Here is an 11,871-nt window from a genome sequence, read left to right on the forward strand (position 1 = left end):
GGACGTGATTAAACACATTGATGAAGGAAGAGCAGTAGATGTAGTTTATATGGATTTCAGCAATGTATTTGATAAGGTACCCCATGCAAGGCTTATTGAGAAAGTAAGGAAGAATGGGATCCAAGGGCACATTGCTTTGTGGATCCAGAACTGGCTTGCCCACAGAAGGCAAAGAGTGGTTTGTAGACAGTCATATTCTGCATAGAGGTCGGTGACCAATGGTGTGCCTCAGGGATCTGATTTGTGACCCTTACTCTTCATGATTTTTCTAAATGAGCAGGATGAGGAAGTGGAGGGATGGATTACTAAATTTACTGATGATACAAAGGTTGGAGGTGTTGTGGACAGTGTGGAGAGCTGTCAGAGTTTACAGCGAGACATTGATAGGATGCAAAATCGGGCTGAGAGGTGGCAGATGGGGTTCAACCCAAATAAGTGTGACGTGATTCATTTTGGTAGGTCAAATATGGTGGCAGAATATAGTACTAATTCTTGGCAGTGTGGAGGATCAGAAGGATCTTGGGGTCCAAGTCCATAGGATGCTCCAAGCAGCTGCACAGGTTGACTTTGTGGTTAAGAAGGCATACGGTGTCTTGGCCTTCGTCAATCATGGAATGGAATTTAGGAGCCGACAGGTAATGTTGCAGCTATATAGGACCCTGGTCAAACCCCACTTGGAGTACTGTGCTCAGTTCTGTTTATCTCAATACAGGAAGGATGTGGAAGCCATAGAAAGGGTGCAGAGGATATTTACAAGGATGTTGCCTGGATTGGGGAGCATGCCTTATGAAAACAGGTTGAGTGAATTCGGCCTTTTCTTCTTGGAGCAACGGACGATGAGAGGTGATCTGATGGAGTTGATAAGATGATGTGTGGATAGAACCTGGCACATAGAACATAGAACAATACAGCACAGTCCAGGCCCTTTGGCCCACAATGTTGTTGCGACCCTTAAACTCTGCCTCCACCTTAAATTCCTCCATATACTTGACTAGTAGTCTCTTAAATTTCACTCATGCATCTGCCTCCACCACTGACTCAGGCAGTGCATTCCATACACCAACCACTCTCTGAGTAAAATTCCTTCCTCTAAAATCCCCCTTGAACTTTCCACCCTTACCTTAAAGCTATTCCTCTTAATATTTTGTATACCTCTATCATGTCTCCTCTCATCCTCCTCCTCTCCAGAGGGTAAAGCCCTAGCTTCCTTAATCTCTCATCATAATGCACACTCTCTAAACCAGGCAGCATCCTGGTAAATCTCCTCTGTACCCTTTTCATTGCTTCCACATCCTTCCTATAGTGAGGTGACCAGAACTGGATGCAGTACTCCAAGTGTGGCCTAACCAGACTTTTATAGGGTTGCATCATTACCTCACAACTCTTAAACTCTATGCCTCAACATGAAAGCTAACACTCCATTAGCATTCTTAACTACCCTATCTACCTGTAAGGCAACTTTCAGGGATCTGTGGACATGTACCCCCAGATCCCTCTGCTCCTCCACACTCCCAAGTAACCTGCCATTTACTTTGTACTCTGCCTTGGAGTTCGTCCTTCCAAAGTGTACCACCTCACACTTCCCTGGGTTGAACTCCATCTGCCACTTCTCAGCCCATTTCTGCATCCTATCAATGTCTCTCTGCAATCTTCGACAATCCTCAACACTATCCACAACACCACCAAACTTTGTGTTGTCTGCAAACTTACCAAGCCACCCTTCTACCTGCACATCCAGGTCATTAATAAAAATCACAGAAAGCAGAGGTCTCAGAACCGATCCTTGTGGGACACCACTAGCCACAACCCTCCAGTCTGAATGTACTCCCTCCACCATGACCCTCTGCTTTCTGCAGGCAACCCAATTCTGAATCCACCTGGCCAAACTTCCCTGGAACCCATGCCTTCTGACTTACTGAATAAGCCTACCATGTGGTACCTTGTCAAATGCCTTACTAAAATCCAATTAGATCACATCCACTGCACTACCCTCATCTATATGCCTGGTCACCTCCTCAAAGAACTCTATCAGGCTTGTTAGACATGATCTGCCCTTCACAAAACCATGCTGACTGTCCCTAATCAGACTATGATTCTCTAAATGCCCATAGATTCTATCTCTAAGAATCTTTTCCAACAGCTTTCCCACCACAGACGTAAGGCTCACTGGTCTATAACTACTTGGACTATCCTTACTACCTTTTTTGAACAAGTGGACAACATTCACCTCTCTTCTATCCTCCAATACCATTCCCATGGACAGTGAGGACATAAAGATCCTAGACAGAGGCTCAGCAATCTCTTCCCTCGCCTCGTGGAGCAGCCTGAGGAATATAACAACTCCAACACCTCCTCTCCCTTAATATCAACATGCTCCAGAACATCAACCTCACTCATATTGTCCTCACCATAATCAAGTTCCCTCTTATTGGTGAATAACGAAGAGAAGCATTCATTGAGGACCTCGCTCACTTCCACAGCTTCCAGGCAATTCTTCCCACCTTTATCTCTAATCGGTCCTATCTTCACTCCTATCAACCTTTTGTTTTTCACATAATTGAAGAATGCCTTGGGGTTTTCCTTTACCCTACTCACCAAGGCCTTCTCATGCCCCCTTCTTGCTCTCCTCACCCCTTTCTTGCTACCCTATATTCCTCAATAGACTCATCTGATTTTTGCTTCCTAAACCTCACGTCTGCTGCCTTCTTCCATCTGACTAGGTTCTCCACCTCACTTGTCACTCATGGTTCCTTCACCGTACCATTTTTTTTAAATCTTCCTCACCAGGACAAATTTATCCCTAACATCCTGCAAGAGATCCCTAAACATTGACCACATGTCAATAGTATATTTCCCTGCAAAAATGTCATCCCAATTCATACCCACAAGCCTCATAATTTGCCCTTCCCCAATTAAAAATTTTCCTGTCCTCTCTGATTCCATCCTTCTTCATGATAATGTTTAAGGCCAGGGACCGGTGGTCACTGTCCCCCAGATGCTCACCCACTGAGAGATCTGTGACCCGAACCAGTTCACTACCTAATACTAGATCTAGTATAGCATTCCCCCTAGTCGGCCTGTAAACATACTGTGACAGGAATCTGTTCTGGATGCACTTCACAAACTCTGCCCCATCTAAACCATTGGAACTAATCAGGTGCCAATCAATATATGGGAAGTTAAATTCAGTCATGATAACAACCCTGTTATTTTTGCACCTTTCCAAAATCTGCCTCCCAATCTGCTCCTCGGTATCTCTGCTACTACCAGGGGGCCTATAGAATATTCCCAATAGAGTAACTGCTTCCTTCCTGTTCCTGACTTCTACACACACTGACTCAAAAGAGGATCCTGCTGCATTACCCACCCCTTCTGTAGCTGTAATAGTATCTTTGACCAGTAATGCCACCCTCCTCCCCTTTTCTCCCCTATCCATCCCTTTTAAAGCACTGAAATCCAGGAATATTGGGAATCCATTCCTGGCCTGGTGCCAGCCAAGTTTCTGTAATGGTCACTACATCATAATTCCATGTATGTATCCAAGCTCTCAGTTTGTCACCTTTGTTCCTGATCCTTCTTGCATTGAAGTACACGCACTTTAGCCCTTCTACCTTCCTAACTTTACACCCTTTATTCTGTTTCTCTTTCCTCAAAGTCTCTTCATATGTTAGATCTGGCTTTAGTCCATACACTATACTTGCAGCTCTCGCATGACTTTATCCTCTTCCACCTCACTATCTGCTCTAACATTTTGGTTCCCCTCTCCCTGCAATTCTAGTTTAAACCTGTTGGGTTCTGTTGGGTTACAATGGGACTCAAGTGCAGACCAATGAATGCTCTTTTACCAGGATTTATTAGGGAGCACAAAGGCAACAGTCTTTCAAAAAAACAGGAGGCAGGCACGAATCCGAAATGGCAGGCAGGGGTCTTACACAGGAAAGGCAGTCTGGTGAGGGCAGACGATTCAGAGCGCACAGGCAAAAGTCAGGTCCCAGAACAGGCAAAATCCAGAAACACAGAATCAGGCAAAATTGGTTGGCAGCAGTCGCAATGACAGGCTAGAACAACACAGGTCAGAGCTGGGATGAACTGGCAGAGAATGCGAGTCAAGGCAGGGTTCAAATGGACAGGGTAATGAGTGAAAATAGAAACAGGAGGGTGCAAGTGAGGAGACAAGCAGGTAATTGGAGAAAGTCCAATAAGGAAGTGGGCTGGGCCAAAACCCACATGGCCAGGTGAAAGAAAGCAGAAATTAAAGACTGTCGTGGTCCAGAGCTACCAGCAGAGGCCGTTCGACCCAGTGTTCAGGCCAGATCCTTAACAAAACCCCCCGGAGCAGCACTAGCAAACCTTCCTGCAAGGATGTTAGTCCCCCTCCAGTTGAGGTGCAACCCGTCTTGTCGGAACAGGTCCCACCTTCCCTGGAACAAGGCCCAATTGTCCAGAAACATGAAGCCCTCCCTCCTGCACCAACTCCTTAGCCATGTACTTAGCTGCATTATCTTCCTATTTCTAGCCTCACTAGCACGTGGCATGGGTAGCAATCCTGAGATTGCAACCCTGGAGGTCCTGGCCTTCAACTTTGCACCTAACTCCCTAAGTTCTCTTTGTAGGACCTCCTCCTTCTTCCTATCCACATCTGGTCCCTACGTGGACCACGACATCTGGCTGCTCACCTTCCCTCTTGAGAATACTGAGAACTTGATCCGAGATATGGTGGACCCTGGGACCAGGGAGGCAACAGACCATGCAGGATTCTCAATCTCTTCCACAGGACCTCTTACCTGTCCCACTAACTATCAAATCCCCTATAACTTTAACTTCTCCCTGGTAGGTCATCCCCACCAACAGTATACTTATTGTTGATGGGAATGGGCACAGGGGTGCTTTGCTCATTCTGTCTATTCCGCTTCCCTCTCCTGACAGTCACCCAGCTACCTGCATCCTGACTTTTAGGGGTGACTATCTCCCTGTAACTCCTGTTTATTTCTGCCTCTGCCTCACGAATGATCTGAAGTTCATCCAGCTCCAGCTCCAGTTCCCTAAATTGGTTTGTCAGGAGCTGCAGCTGGATGCACCTTTTACAGGTGTAGTTAACAGGAACAATTGTGCTTGCCCTGACTTCCCACATACTGCAAATGGAGCACTCGATTGCCCTAACTTCTGTCTCCTAGGTTAATTAGAGTTATTTAAAGGAGCTTACCTGGCCTTTCCTCACTGGGAGCAAGCTCGTCCTCAGCCTCTGCTCGCTGAAGTCTCTCAAGCCAAAGCCTTACTACTCTGTCTCCCACTACTCCATCGCCCACTCTGTTAATCTGCTCACTTTTTAAACTCTCCCACTGCCTCACAGGCCGACTTTTACTCACTTGCACAGACGTGCCCTGTTCACACTGCCGAAGATAATCAGAGGCTTTTTTCCAGGGCTGAAATGGTTGTTACAAGAGGACACAGGTTTAAGTTGCTGGGGAGTCAGGGGTAAGTTTTTTCATGCAGAGAGTGGTGAGTGCATGGAATGGGCTGCCAGCAACGGTGGTGGAGGTGGATATGATAGGGTCTTTTAAGAGACTTTTGGATAGGTACATGGTGCTTAGAAAAATAGAAGGCTATGGGTAAGCTTAGTAATTTCTACGGTAGGGACATGTTCGGCATGTAGGGACATGAAGGGCCTGTATTGTGCTGTAGGTTTTCTATGTTTCTATGTTCTATGGTCTGTGCGCTGTAGTCTATGCTCTCTGCTCTTTGCTCTATGTTCTATGGTCTATGTTCTCTGTTCTATGTTCTGTGGTCTATGCTCAATGCTCTATGCTCTGTGAAGTATGCCACATGGTCTATGCTCTATGTTCTATGCTGTATGGTGAATGCTCTTTGGTATATACTCTATGATATTTGCTCTATGGTCTATGCTCTAAGGTTTATGTTATATGGCCAATGTTCCCTGCTTTATGTTCCGTATTCAACGCTCTATGGTGTATAGTCTATGGCTGATGTTCTCTGCTCTATGCTCTGTGGTCTGTGCGTTATGATCTCTGTGAGCATTGCTCTATGTTCTGTTCTCTATGCTGTATGGTCTGTGGTCTACGCTCTATGGTCTACGCTCTGTGTTCTGTGCTCTACACTTCATGGTCACAGGTCTATGCTCTATTTTGTATGCTATATGCTCTATGCCTGATAGTCTATGCTCTCTGCCTTATGTTCTGTGTTCTATGTTCTATGATCTGTGCTCTATGGTGTGAGCTCTCTGTTCTATGATCTATGCTCTGTGCTCTATCATCAATACTCCATGCTCCATGGTCTATGCATTATGATTTATGTTGTATGCTGTCTGCTCTATGGTTTATGGTTTATGATCTCTGCTCTACCCTTTATGAACTATGTTCTCTGCTCTGTGTTCTGTGGTCTATCCTCTGCAGTCTTTGGTCTGTGGGCTATGGTCTATGATCTGTGTTCTATGGTCCATGAGCTATTGTCTATGCACTCTGCGCTATGTTCTGTCATCTATGCTCTTTGTTCTATGGTCAATGCTCTATGCACTATAGTCTATCATCTGTGCTTCATGCTCTATGTTCTATGATCTATGCTCTATGCTCTCTGCTCTATGCTCTGTGGTCTATGCTCTATGCTCTGTTGTCTGTTCTCTATACTCTAAGGTCTAAGCTCTACGTTCTATGCTTTGTGTCCTATGGTCTGTGCTCTATGTTTTCAGCTCTATGCTCTATCATTTATGCACTATGGCATGTGCTCTCTGGTTTATTTCCTATGGTCTATGCTCTATGCTCCATGGTCGATGATCTCTGCTCTATATTCTGTGGTCAGTGTTCTATGCTCTATGGTCTATGACTTCTGCTCTATGTTTTGTGGTCTATGCTCTCTGCTGCATGCTCTCTACTCCATTCTCTATGCTCTATGTTCTCTAAGTTCTGAGGTCGATGCCCTATGCTCTATAGAGTATGACACATGGTCAATAGTCTATGCTCTATTAGCTTTCCTCTATATTCTATACTCTGTGCTGTATGGTCTGTGGTCTATGCCCTATTCTCCATTTTCACTGCTCTATGTTCTGAGGTCTATGTTCTCTGCTCTAATTTCTGTGGTCTATGCTCTATGCTGTAAGGAGTATGACACATGGTCTGTGGTCTGTGCTGTATGTTCTATTTTCTATGGTTTATGGTCTATGATCAATACTCCAGGCTCTTTGCTGTATGGTCTATGGTCTATGCTCTATGCTCCATGGCCTATGCTCTGCTCTATGTTCTAAGGTCTATGTACTCTGCTGTAATTTGAGATCTATGCTCTATGCTGTATGGAGTATGCCACGTGGTCTGTGCTCTCTGGTTTATTCTCTATGGTGTATGGTCTATGATCAATGTTCTATACTCTATTGTCTAGGCCCTATGATCTATGTTCCATGGACAATTCCCTTTTCTCTATGGGCTAGGCTCTATGGTCTACACTCTTTGCTCTATGCTTTATGGTCTATGGTCTATGCTCTATGGAGTTTGCTATTTGCTCTATGGTCTATGCTCTGTGGAGTTTGCTATCTGCTCTACGGTCTATGCTCTATGTTCTCTGCTCTAACATCTATGGTCAATGCCCAATGTTGTATGGAGTATGCCACCTGGTCTATTGCCTTTTGTCTATGTTCTATGCTCTAGGCTCTGTGCTCCATGGTCTATCATCAATATTCTATGGTCTATGCTCTGTGCAGTGTGGGCTAGGTTTAATGGTCAGTGCTCTGTGGTCTATGCTCTCTGCTCCATGGTCTATCTTCTATGTTCTATGGTCTATGTTCTCTGCTCGAAGTTCAGAGGTCGATGCCCTATGTTCTATAGAGTATAACACATAGTCTAATGTCTATGCAACATGTTCTATGAGCATTCCTCTATATTCAATATTCTAAGCTGTATGCTCTGTGGTCTATGCTCTATTCTCTATGAATTGAGAATTAGATCCATGTTCTAAGGTCTATGTTCTCTGATCTAATTTCTGTGGTCTATGCTCTATGCATGTGGAGCATGCATAAGAACATAAGAAATAGGAGCAGGAGTAGGCCATCCAGCCCATCAAGCTTGCCCTGCCATTTTATAAGATCATGGCTGATCTGTCCACAAACTCAGCTCCATCTACCTGCCTTTTCCACCATAACCCTTAATTCCCCTACAATGTAAAAATCTAGCTAACTGTATCTTAAATATATTTAGTGAAAAAGCCTCAACTGCTTCCCTAGGCAGAGAATTCCACAGATTCACCACTCTCCGGGAAAAAGTTTCTCCTCATCTCTGTCCTAAATCTCCTCCCCTGAATCTTGAGGCAATGTCCCCTAGTTCTAGTCTCACCTACCTAAGGGAAAAACTTTTCTACTTCTATCTTATCTAGTCTTTCAAAATTTTGTATGTTTCTATAAGATCCCCTCTCATTCTTCTGAATTCCAGAGACTATAGTCCCAGGCGACTCAATCTCTCCTCATATGTTAACTCCTTCATCTCTGGAATCAACCTGGTGTACCTCCTCTGCACTGTCTCCAAAGCCAGCATATCCTTCCTCAAGTATGGAGACCAGAACTGCACACAGTACCCTGTATAGTTGCAGCATGACCTCCCTGCTCTTCAATTGAATCCCTCTAGCATTAAGAGCCAACATTCCTTTTGCCTTCTTAATAATCTGTTGTACCTGCAAGCCAACTTATTGCGATTCATGCACAAGCACTCCCAAGTCCCCCTGCACAACAGCATGCTGCAATCTTTCACCATTTAAATAATAATCTGCTCCTCTATTATTCCTTCTGAAGTGAATGATCTCGCATCTTGAAAAGTGTATGACACATGGTCTATGGTTAATACTCTAGGCTCCATGCTGTATGGTCTATCATCTATGTTCTATGGTCTATGCTCTATGCTCTGTCCTCTATTGTTTATGCTCTATGGACTGTGCTCTGTGCTCTATGCTGAATGGTCAATGATCTCTCTTCTATGTTTTGTGGTCAATGATCTCTATGGTTTATGACCTTTTCTCTATGTTCTGTGATCTGTGTGCTATGCGCTACTGTCTATACTCTGTGGTCTAAACTTTGTGCTCTCTTTCAATATTTTTACTAATATTATATAAATTGCATGAAAACAAATACAAAATTCATAAGGATACAAGTAATACAAAGTATACATTTAAATAACAGTATCCCATATTCAAAATCAACCATGTAGAAAAGAAGATTGAATTATGAAATGGAATGAAATAAAATAATTGTATTTTATTTTAAAAAAATTCTACCCCAACTACCAAAATGAGCTAGTTGGTGAAAAAGAGAAAAACTACCTTACCATATAATACATTAATAATGGCTCAGATCCATACTTTAATAACAGTTCAAAGATTATGAATGTAACTCAGAAAGGGTCCCCATAACATTAGAAAATCATGTTTAGAATCAGAAATCTAACAACGAATCTTCCCTAGATCAAGGCACAACATAATTTCAAATAGCTATTGAACATGAGTGAGCGGGGCAGCATCCTTCAATTTGAGCAAGATCACCCTCCTGGCCAAAAGAGACATAAAGGCCAATACCTGAAAATTAGAAGGTTTCAGTTTTGTAACAATACCAAACATACAGTCAAGGGATTGGGCTTAAAACTAATATTGAAAAGTACAGAAAAAGTTTGAAATACATTAATCCAAAGCATATAAATTTATGTGGCCACTCCATTAGTGCACCTATCACAATAGGGGGAAATAGCTGTGCAGAAATGAGAGAGCTTTAGACATATGAACTCTAAGTACCACTTTGAATTGTAATAAAGAATGACGAGCACATAATGATGAAGAATTAATCTATTTTAAAATACTCTTCCAGCTCTCTTCAGATATGAAAATCCTTTTCCCAGTCTCCTTTAATTTTATCTAAAGAAGCCTTTTTCAGTCCCAACAGCAGACCGTAAATGTAAGATATTGAACTGTTGTCAAAGGGTTTCAGATTAAAAATTGTATCTAAGATATTCTTATCTGGACTTGTAGGAAATGTATGTAGTTGGGATCTTAAAAAATCTCCAATCTGTAAGTATTGAGAAAAGTGAGAATTGGAAAGGTTAAATTTTGTTGAAAGTTGCACAAAAGAAGACAGATGCCCTCCATCAAACACATCCTGAAATCGTTTAATACCTAATCTATTCTATTCTTTAAAAGACAGGTCAATTAAAGATGGTTTAAAAAAATTAGAAAAGATGGGACTCGAGAGGGAGAATCTCAGTAAACCAAAACGTTTTCTAAACTGTAACCAAATCCTCAAAGTATGTTTGGCCACCACATTGTCAGTTAGTTTATTTAAAGATAAAGGAAGCGAGGATCCAAGTAAAGAAATAATGGAAAATTTCATAACAGAGTTGACTTCCAAAGAAACCTATTTAGGGCAATTGTCATGGTTAATGTAATTTATCCATAACGTAATATTTCATATACTAACTGCCCAATAATGTAATCTAAAATTGGGTAAGGCAAAGCCTCCATTCTGTTTGGTTTTTTGAAGGTGAGCTTTAAGAAAGAATTGATTCCAAAGAGTAAAAAAAAAGATTTAGGAATAAAAACAGGCACAGCTTGAAAAAGGTATATAAATTTAGGTAAGATATTTATTTTAATAGAATTAATTCGTCTGATCAGTGATAGAGAGGCAACCAATTAGAAAGTGTTTTAACATAATTCATTAAAGTTTAAAAATTTTTCTTAAATAAATCTTTATAATGCTTAGTAATTGTTACTCCTAAATACGTAAATTGTTTTCTTAAAATTTTAAAAGGAAGGTTAATATCAGTTGGTATTAAATTGTTTAAAGGAAACAGTTCACTCTCATGTAAATTTAATTTATATCCTGAGAACTGACTAAAATTAGTCAGTAGATGGAACACAAATGGTAAAGAGGTTGTAACATTAGATATAAAAAGCAGTAAGTCATCAGCATAGAGCGACACTTTACGGATAGTGCCTCTCCTTAAAATACCAGTAATCTCTTTAGACTCTCAAAAAGCAATTACTAAGGGTTCTATTGCCAAATCGAAATGCAGAGGGCTCAAAGGACAACCTTGTCTATTTCCACGTTGGAGTTTAAAGGGTTTAGAATTCTGAAGATTAGTAAGAACCCTCAAGATTAGTAAGAGTGGAGGGAAATAAATAAAGTAATTTAATCTGATGAATAAAATTAAGTCCAAAATTAATTTTTTCTAAGGATGTAATGTTACATACCCCGTGGGCATTCTCGTGACTGTCTTATGACCATGATGTAATTGAGTATCTGGTGAGCATGATGTAATGGTCTTGTGATGGTGGGGTGATGTAATTTCCCACCAGTGAGAGGTCATGTGATGGCCTGTTTCAACAGGCATACAATGGGAAAGCCTTGCTGTGATGCAGGTCAGTTCATTGTTTAATTTGTCAGTTACTCCGTTATGCTGCGTATTCATCTCATGATGCAGTTTTGTTTTAAAGTGAAGTTTTATTTTCTGTCTTAAGTCTCAAAGGTTATTGCCAGCAGTCTCACCAAACACTGCCAGTTATGGTTTCTACCTTTGCAGTCCAGTTGGAAAGTGAAGAAATTACTGAAGTATGGAAAACCCAAAGGATTGAGTAAAGTTGGTATTGTGGGTGATAAACCTTATTGAATCCTCGTTCAAAGAGATAGTAACATACATCCGAAATAATCCCTGCTATAAGAGCAGGAAGTATTGGACACAGTGTTATTCGCCACAGGAAAGGTCAGTTCCTTTAAGCCATTTTTATTTCCTTTGTTGTAAATCCTTCAGGCAAGGCATATTTCCGCTGGGATCAGCAGTAACATCATATTGTCGAGGAATTCATTACTTCAGGACAGTCTCTCCTAATTGACTGTCT

This window comes from Hypanus sabinus, chromosome 19 (genome assembly GCF_030144855.1).
Source record: "Hypanus sabinus isolate sHypSab1 chromosome 19, sHypSab1.hap1, whole genome shotgun sequence".
Lineage (NCBI taxonomy): Eukaryota > Metazoa > Chordata > Chondrichthyes > Myliobatiformes > Dasyatidae > Hypanus > Hypanus sabinus.